Source organism: Cupressus sempervirens, chromosome 3 (assembly GCF_028749045.1).
Source record: "Cupressus sempervirens isolate cs-2001-9-10 chromosome 3, ASM2874904v1, whole genome shotgun sequence".
NCBI classification, from domain to species: domain Eukaryota; kingdom Viridiplantae; phylum Streptophyta; class Pinopsida; order Cupressales; family Cupressaceae; genus Cupressus; species Cupressus sempervirens.
The window spans coordinates 1,010,248,475-1,010,256,833 of NC_143120.1; positions in this window are offsets into that span (position 1 = coordinate 1,010,248,475).

The following is an 8,359-nucleotide window of genomic DNA, read 5'->3' on the forward strand; positions in this document are numbered from 1 at the left end:
GTTTCATCACATCAGTCAACTCTAAGGTTACCTTAGCAGTCTCTCCGAAATTTGACCCCCTAGTGACTCCATGTGACATTAAATTAGTAATCCTTTTGTATAGACAAGGAAAATAACTATGCAAGATTGCAATCAACCATCTTCTTCCACTCCCATCTCAGTATGTACTAGCACTCAATGCATGGGCAAGGAACATTTAATCTTTTAATTCATTTTAAAACCCCCCATTTAATGTGTAGTGTTATCACTTAATTAAGTTACTTACAATGAGTTAATCTGGAAGCCTCTTAGGGCCTCAACCCCCATTGCAAGCCACTTCCCCTCTATACAACTAGATAACCTACTCTAATGCTCCATTCAAGTTAATCTAAAAATACCCAAAACATTCTTATAAACCATAATCATGAAAGTAGCCAAAGTAAAATAATGGAGCATAAGAAAGAGCATCACATCCACACAAGGATTCATTATCCATCTCAAAGAATCATCCATCCCATAATCATAGTAATAATCCATAAAGTCTCATAATCATGAGAATGATGAAAAGTCAATACCAATAACAACCATCTCCATCATAGGGTGCATAACCCATAAAGATAACCATCTAGATCAAAGAATGAACATAAAGTAACACAATCCATAGATGCAACCATCCAAAATATAAGACAATATAAATGATAATACAAGGTGACAAAGTAAATCAAACTTAACAAAGTAAAGGTTGTCACCTCTTTTGGTTAAAAGACATAATGATCGAATCAAGAAGGATCACTCACACTAACACTCCAAACCATACATGGACTAATCGAGACATAGAATTTGATATATCATTTAACATAAAAATAGAATCGCATAGCCTCTAGTGGACAACACTAATTGGCCAATGACAATAACCCCCAAAACATCATAAAAGAAAATACAACAAAGTCATAAACTAAGAAATCACAATAATAATACAAGTTTAGCTTTGCAACAAAATTAATTTATATTCCAAAGTTTGATTTGACTATAAGAGTTTATGTTTAAAATATGAATGAATCCTATAGTATAAGTGTAGATAGATTGTCCATCTATATTAAGTTACCATAGTTAATCAATATTACAGTGATATTATTTCATGTGATTTATTGAATAATTTAATATTCAGCTCAAAATTAAATATTAATATCTTATCAATTTTAATTATTTCATATTATCATGCTATGAATGAATCCTATAGTATAAGTCTAAATAGATTCTCCATCTATATTAAGTTACCATAATTAATCAATATTATAGTAATATTATTTAATATAATTTATTGAATAATTTAATATTCAACTCAAAATTAAATATTAATATCTTATCAATTTTAATTATTTCATATTATCATGATATTATCAATTTAAATGATCTTAGATTATAATTAGCTTAGTTAATAATATAAGACATTATATTAAATATTAATATCAATATCATTCTTATAGTATTACTTTAACTTCTATATAAGTCTAATATTAATATTTAATTTCCATTGAATTCCTAGTTCAATTATAAAAAGCTCAACTTAAATTTTATATATTTTTCACTCATTATATCCATTAACAATAAATAGATTATTATATAGTTAACTAAGCTTGCATGCATTATTTTCTTATTGTGTGCATATTTTCTCATGCCTATTTACTCTTACACATGTAAGATTAATATATCAATATTACTAACATGCATTTATTTATTTTGCATGTATAAATATATTTATTTATATTTATTCCTTTACATATATATATATACACAAACACACATGCATATCTTTATCTACATGTTTTTAAAATATAATTTATCTTCACAATAAGTGTATTCTATTTTATTTATAAAATATGTAAACATAATTATTATTTTTTGATTGATAAGAGGCTAAACTCAAGATTAATTATTATGTATAATTATTTTATTAAGCACGGGTAGATTTGAACCCAAGACCTCTTCAATAAGAGACTCGCAATTTACCATTGTGTTGTAGGCTCTTGCCTAAATATGTAAATATAATTAACATATAATTTTTCTCAAATTTTATTTAACCTTTTTTTTCTTCTTAATACTAGATTTAACTTGTAATTTGCATTATAATGCCTAATTTATTTTTGACGTTCAATTTGTTTTAATTTTATAAATTATTTGCAAAGACATTTAATTAAACTCTAAATTGAATGAATATTCATATTTTCTATATATTTTGGATGTAAGTTTTCTCAAGAACAATCTAGGGTTTGAACATGATTTTTTTCCTATAGCATGATTTGCTAATTTTAAAACAAGGGTTTCTAGATTTAGATCTTACTAGATTTTTTTACACAAGAACGGTAAATTTTCATTCTTCTAATTTCTCTTTTAAATTTTACAAATAAAATCATTCATGAATTTACTAACCACTACAATACAATCTAACAGGCATGAAGAAAACAATCTTTCTTTTTTTAAAAGAAATATTTGCAAGGCTCTCAAACCCTACCTCAAATTTGCCAGCAGAATTTCCAAGATAACACAAGCCCAAAAATATGTAATCCAAAATCCTCACAAGCTTTTTAAGAAATTCTGTAACTTTGCTCCCAATAATTGCTCTCCCAAAACCTATCTTTCAATTTCTCAAGTTACTCCTCCAAACATCTGTATGGATAAATCAATAAAAAATTCTCTTATATAGGCCTCCCACCCAAGTTGGGTTTTCGTGTTTCTAAAACTGTCTCTCAGTTAATTAATTAGAACTTTCCTCCTCACATAGTGTTTTCTTCTAAAATGTTACTTTATTCTATAATTTCCATTTGTTTCAATTTAGCAAGATGCTTATAGAGAAATAATACCATTATTATTTTAAATAATTTTAAAATCTCATTATTTTAAAAAAAAACTTCTAAATTAATAAATATTAAATCAAATAATTATAACCATGAAAAGTTTAACTTTAACAATTTTAATTGTTATTAACTCTAAGGTTTGACTTTTAATTATGTCTTTTAATTTTAACTCTTTCATATTTTTAATTCTCTTTTTATTTTTATTTTTATTTACTAAATTCTAAATTAGACTTTTTAATTCAAATCTTATATATTTGATTAATTTCTTAATTAATTAAATATCATCATACTTTAATATTTGTTCTTTAATCGATTAATATTTAATATCATATTATTAATTCAAACATCGTAATTAAATCATATATCAAGCAAATCACATAGTCAAACCCACATAGAAGTAACATAAGAAAAGCTGACCAAGGTCAAAATCAATCAACACACACAAATAAAAAAACTCACTGGTTTAAAAAGGGTAGTCAATCACATAAATGTCCTCCTTCTCAACACAAGTAATTAGGTTTCGATTGGAATCGAACCTGAACATTATCTCTCCATCTTACCATTGAGTTATTGTGATAGGGCACGCTTATCTTGACAATTTAGGGAAGTCGGTGTCTATTATCTTTGATTTGCATAAAAGATGAGCATGTACATATGCATATATATCTAATCTAAACAAGTAATGATGGGGAGTGGTACATCATGTAGATCCTAACTTGCAGGTAACTATGACTCCCTCCCTCAACCACATCAGGCACATCAAACAAAAATGTAAAAAAAAATACACACACCATACATATACAAGTATGGGGTAAGTATAATTAATAAAGCATGACTATACATATCATCAAATCCTAACATATGCAACTCATCATTATGAAGATATGGTAAATATCAATCAAAGACATATCATATGACATCATTATGATAGTTCCATTCACTAACTAGGGAAAATAAAGTATCATCTTTGCAATTAAGTAACCATTTTTGTTTGATATAATTAATTATTCTACATAGCAAAGTTTTGCATTTCAAATATCAATTAAGGGATAACATGTCCACAAAAGAGTTAGAAAGAACTTTAACAATGAAGTCAACAATGATAATAATGGAGGGGTATTGTAGGCACCTTATGTGCTTCACATCTTATTTGAAGCGTTGGTGGAAAATATGAGATTTCATCATTTAATGATTAACCCATTTTCATCACATTCTGATGAATCTCCAAACATTTCTCAAAGCTCCTCTTGATGCATTTTGACAATTAATTAAGAGTGTTCAAGCTTGATTTATCATTAATACATACTTGGCAGCTTTCAAAAGTTTGGAGTGATTTTCCAAACACCTTGGAACCTCCTCTATTCTTTGATAACCAATCCAATGCATAAGGTTTTCATTATTGTGTGTGCTCAGGGCTTACTTTACTCCATGCAGGCATGATGCCCTTTGTCCTTGTTGATCATATATACTCCTATGAAGGTGATCATAATAGTAGCTTCAACTAATTAATTGACCTCCTTGCATTCTTTAATTTATCCTCATATATTCCATCAATACAAAATTGGCCTTGTGGTCTTGATATGCTAGTGTAAGACTCCATATACCTGAGAGTGTTTATCAACATTGTGGATATTCTCCTTATCTATAGAGGCAAAGCCTCATCACAAGCATTATATCAAATAATTCATTAATATCTCTAAATCATCCAAGCATTGTTGGAAATATAAGGTAGACAAGGTTACTGAGAGGGGATGGGTGAATCAAGAACCAATAAATCCTTATCTTACTTCACCAATTAATCCTTCATATAATATTCTGATCTAGTTGAATTCATGAAAGAATGAAATTATTTAAACATTTATAACACTTTGACACAAGATATGGTACCCCAAAAACCTTCCAATTAGAAAGTGAAACTGGGGTGGGGATGATACCCACAAGCTTTAGTACTCTAGTATAAAGTTAACCAATTAAGGCTTATGATTGACCACTTCTAGTGATCTTCCCTGTTAGGAACAATAAGGACTATGAGGTCCACCTTGTTAAAGCATTTACAAACATACAATAAAATATGCACTCAATTAAGAGATTTAGTAAAGACTATTAAGTCTACCCTACTAAAGGATTTGACTGATACACTTATTAGGATGAACCAATGGTTAATCTCTGATCTACATCTCTGATTTGCTGATTGAGATTCCTTGTAATTCAATGATCACCTAACTGTGATAGATAAATCTTTGTTTTCCCTTATATTTCTTGTAGCCTTCTTTAATTCGCACTCCTACTCATCATATTCTTCTTCACATACTTCCTTGGATATGATACAATGTATTGCATATAATACCAATCCAAATCATAACTTACTGAAGTTGACTACAATACCAATTTCATCATAATTCATGAAGTTGGCCCAACTGTTGTAACTTGAGTTTTGAAGAAAAACTCAATGATGTTTTGATACTTGACAAACACTATCAATGCTCAACAATCTTTGGCACTCAGTTGAACTTGAAGCTCGATTCATACTAATCACTTCCAAGTAGCTTGAACTCAATCAACACTAGATTCATATGTTAACACAACGAGCTTGATAAACACAATATAACTTGGTTAATGTATCATAGCTCATTTAACACTATGATATTCTTCACTTCCATTGAATAGCTTGGTAGCCTCTGCTACACTCAGTTTGGACTATGTCTTGTCTCTAAAGCTCTGTAAACACTATGTAGCTCGACAAACACTGCAAACTAATTTAAGTGCTTGGTAGACACTATATTCTAACTACTTGGCTCGGGAATAACTGAATCACTTTGTTAACACTACAAATTGACTGATAAGCTTGGTAGAAACTATAGACCTCAGTAGCAATATAACCATTTGACTAAGTGTTTGAGTCACTGATAGACAAATTGACTATAATGTTAACAATCTCCCCCTTTGGAATTAGTGACAAAAATACTTATCAAACCAAAAATTTGAACTTCAAAACTAAAAGGCCAAAAGCTTCCTCTACCATCATTCAGTCTCTTCAACTCAATTTTGACTGTCTCATATTGTTATTGGGTAACATACTATGTTTTTCTGATTTTTCAAATTTTCTTTTGTACACTTATTTGTACAATTAGCTTCATAATACTATACTATTCCCCCATACATACATCTCCTATATACATATATTTGGAGTATAGTATATCTTCTCCTTCATTGAAATATCTTCTCCCTTTTTACAATATTATATACTTCTCCCCTTTTTGACATAAATTCCAAAGGTGAATAATACTTATATGAAAAATACCAAAATTTGACAAGAAATCATAATGTACCTTCAAAATGAGTACCATTGTCTTGTCCCAATTCTCTTGTAGTACCTTGCTTGCATGCAATGCAATCTAAAATTTTGTTGATAATTCCATCATGTGATCAACTACGGAGAAGTTAGTGTCATGGATGAGAGTCTTTACATGCTCAATATTTTTCTACAATGCATCCATGTTTGGAAGAATCATGCCCTAGATTTTTGCAAGTGTGGCCTTGATCCTAGCTTCTTCCTTTGATAATTATGCTTGTAGATTTGTCAGATATCTAATCTTTTTATAATGTGAAAAATTGTAACTTGGTTCAAATGATAGCTGGTGTGCACTTGCCTTCGTGTCTTCATCTATCTTGGACAATTTCTCCTTGATTTCCTTTGTAAAGATATATGTGTCACTTGACAAATAATGAAGTAACATTATTGGCAGAGGTTTCCAGTGAAACAAGAATAGTAGCTAACTCTACCAATTCTTTGTGCAACTTATTCCAACACTCTATTTTCAAACTTTCTTTTAGCTCTGTGTATCAACTTCTCCTATCCATTCAAGTCTTCATTGAATTTGTGGACAATTTCTGCTAACTGGTCCAAAATGGGTTGAGTACTATCTGTAGACACCCAAAAATTGGCAAAGACCTAAATCACACAATTCTGATCAATCAATGTAAATTAAAGAGAAAATCAAAAGAAACACAACAGACTTTCAATTCAAAAATCACATCAAGTCATTAATCACCTATCAAATTGACAAGACCTAAATCAACTTTAAAAGAGGAGAAAAATAATTCAAATTCATAAAAATGAAATTCAAAAAAGGAGAAGGAAAAAGACAAAAGTGTTGAAAATAAATAAGACATTTATTAAATCAACAAAATCATTTATATCACAAAATTGGAAATCTCCCTTTTTCATTTTAAAAGAATTAGAAATATCCTCAATTATCCTCAAAATCAAGTCTGTTGGACTCTTCCTCCTAGTCTCTTATGAGATATTTTTAGTTTCACTTTCACCCATTAGTCAAAGGTGAAAATCCTAATTCTTACCCCAACCCCTTCTAAAACCTTATAAATAGGAGGGAAATCCAAGAGCAAAAGGACCCAAGTTTTAAGCATCTGCACTATAGGCACATTTTGATTCATCATTTTAGCATTAGCAGTTTAGCAAGTTTATAGCATTTTAGTATTTCTTTTATGTCATTTAACATCATTCATTGCATGTTAGCTTCTTGAATATCCATTTTGATAGCATATAATATGCATTATAGTCATAGATCTTGCATGCATTCTTATAGATCTGCATTTTTAGCATAATCCCATTCTAGAACTATCACTAAGATGTTGTTCTAAGAGCTATTTTAGCAATTATAGTTAGGGAAACATGAGACGCTCGTAGAGATTACATTTTGATGATGATATCTTGGGTCTAGTCTAGTTCGTCATCAGTCTATTTGTATTCTACACTAAAGTTTCATGAATACACATGCACACTGTGTACAAATTAGCACCCACTGTGGGGCTAATCTAAAAGCCTCTCTATTTTCAAGTTTTTCAGTCTAATCTTTCATTTCTAGTGTAGTTCTATGTTTCTTTCTATTCTTTTGTGTAGATATGAGTAAATATAGGTTCTACAACATTCAGGAGGCCTCATATCAGTGAGAACAATGTCCCAAATTCTTCCCCAAGTGCACAAGGGCCAAATCTGAATCTTCTAACACTTCTGTGCTATGTTTCAACACTTCCAATAGATATTTTGATGCTTATGAACTCTGTTTTAATACATTTAATCTTTCTAAGAAATTTACATATTTTTATATTGTACTTGCATCTTTCTATAGAGCTTTTGAAGAATTCTCTAATGCATCTGATCATATCTAAGGCACCTATAAAGTGTTTTACAGTGTGCTTGATTTTATTATAGTGCATTTTCCAGTTTAAATAGTGCATATGAGGCTTTCTATAATGCATATGATCATTTCTATTACACATCTGGTAAAATTTACAATTTCTTGAATCTAACTTCCAGATCTAAATCTCGTTTGCTTACAGGTCCCTTTTGAGTTAACGAAAGGCTTCCAGATTGTAGACAATGTGCAATAGGAATGAAGACCCTCCTAAAAGTGCATAGCCTTTTCTAGCTCTAAATTAGGTAAGTGGACCTCGACTCTTGTCAATACAAAGTGTGGCATTTCAAAGTTCCAAACATAGCTTAA